The following is a 2,500-nucleotide window of genomic DNA, read 5'->3' on the forward strand; positions in this document are numbered from 1 at the left end:
TTTTCCAGAGTCTAAACTAACTAGCTTAGCTTTTCGGTCCCATGAAATAACTCTCTCGCGGTAGTATCACAACGGGTGGCCGGTGCCCTATAAAATAACCTTAAATCAAAATAATTATTCAAAAACTATATCCATCAGGACAAGGCATAAAATGAAGTGTATTCAAATTGGGTAATAATGTAGAATGGGGTATAAAATGCCTGAAATTTTTTTCATCAAACCCAACAAAAAAATGTTAAAGCCCCAAAAAACTGGAGAGAATGATGAGCATCTAGATTAGTATAAGCATACGCAATCAATTCTCCTTTCGATACATGAGTAGTTTTTGAGAGCAATGAGTAATGATAAATCCTGAATAATTAAAGGTTTATGAACTATAGACCATTTCTTTTAGCGATTCATATTTGCACCGACTCGCGGCGGTGACCTTTTAGCTCGGAAAAGTTTCCTGATCGCTGATTGGTTAGAACTATCTTGTCCAACCAATCAGCGATCCGGAAACTTTTCCGAGCTAAAAGGGCACCGCTGCGAGTCGGTGCAAATATGCATCGCTAAAAGAAATGGACTATAGTATTACACTTTAAACAATAAATGTGGCAAAGAACTTCAAATAAAGGTTGATAGGAGAATTTTAAAAGACGATTTTGCATTGTAGTATGCCAAGAGAGTTAATAAACTAAGAAATATTAGCACAACCATAAGTCAAATGCATGTCGAAGTTGAGGGGGGAATGAGGCTCTTATACCAAGGTAAATATGCTAGACCTAACAGTTGGAAGAATATTACTCCATATTCCTAAAAAAGAAAATTTCCGACAAGTTTTTACAATTCGATGATTCTGTCAGATGATGCAAAAAAAAAGTAACAAACCAGAAAGTGCTAATATTCAATATATAGTTAGAAAAAAAAATCAGTTTTTAGAATGATTCATTGTTAATTTATTCTCATCATTTATTTATTTCCTTTCCTTACTGGGCTATTTTTCCCTATTGGAGCCCTTGGGCTTATAGCATCTTGCTTTTCCAACTAGGGTTGTAGCTTGGCTAATAATAATAATAATAATAATAATAATAATAATAATAATAATAATAATAATAATAATATGGGATTTGCTCTTTATTTTTACTAGAGCAATGCTCCATATCGTGACTGAAGACAGAGGTCACTATTTATGATCAAAATGTGAAAAATATTGGAAGAGTAAAAAAATCTGCTTTTCTCCTACGAATTTACTTGAAGTATTTCTCTGATCAATTCAAAATTTACAAAACATATCATCATCATCATCAGCAGTTACTATATTTGATTAGTACAGAACTTACATTGGCTAATAATAATAATAATAATAATAATAATAATAATAATAATAATAATAATAATAATAATAATAATAATAATAATAATACGCATAGAGATAGAGAACGAACAAAAGAACTTAAGTGATGAGCTAAACCCCTAATTTTAGATATAACTAACATTACAATAGAAAAAGGAGCTGCAGTATCAGATAAACGAGGAATGACAAAACCCTCAAGCATCTAAGGTATACGGAACGGACTTCGAAGAATCAGACCTTGCAGCAGAAGGTTGTTTATCCATCGAAAACTTCTACACTTGACCAAAGCGGGTGTTCGGAGTTGAGAAAAAAACGGATTTGGACGTAGGAAAAATCTAGTTTTGGGTGAGATAGCCACATTGTCCTGATGGAAGTTCCTTTATTATTATTATCATTATTATTATTATTATAATTATTTGCTAAGCTACAACCCTAGTTGGAAAAGCAGGCTGCTATAAGCCCAGGGGCCCCAAACAGGGAAAATAGCCCAGTGAGAAAGGAAACAAGGAAAAATTAAATATTCTAAGAAGAGTAACAACATTAAAATAAAAACTTCATATACAACCTTTAAAATATTTAACAAAACAAGAGGAAGAGAAATGAGATAGAACAGTGTGCCCGAGTGTACCCTCAAACAAGAGAACTCTAATCCAAGACAGTGGAAGACCATGGTAAAGAGGTCATGGCACTACCCGAGACTAGAGAACAATGGTTTGATTTTGGAGTGTCCTTCTCCTAGAAGAGCTGCTTACCATAGCTAAAAAGTCTCTTCTACCCTTACCAAGAGGAAAGTGTCTACTGAACAATTACAGTGCAGTGACCCCTTGAGTGAAAAAGAATTGTTTGGTAATCTGTGTTGTCAGGTGTATGAGGACAGAGGAGAATATGTAAAGAATATGCCAGACTATTCAGTATGTGTGTAGGCAAAGGTAATATGAACCGTAACCAGAAAGAAGGATCCAATGTAATACTATCTGGCCAGTCAAAAGACCACCCTAACTCTCTATCGGTAGTATCTCAACGGGTTAACCAGAAAGAAGGATACAATGTAATACTATCTGGCCAGTCAAAAGACCCCCTAATTCTCTACCGGTAGTATCTCAACGGGTGGCTGGTGCCCTGGCCAACCTCGGCTTCCTACTGTATAATATTTCTGCGAGTGAT

The sequence above is a fragment of the Palaemon carinicauda genome, chromosome 33, assembly GCF_036898095.1.
Source record: "Palaemon carinicauda isolate YSFRI2023 chromosome 33, ASM3689809v2, whole genome shotgun sequence".
Classification (NCBI taxonomy): Eukaryota; Metazoa; Arthropoda; class Malacostraca; order Decapoda; family Palaemonidae; genus Palaemon; species Palaemon carinicauda.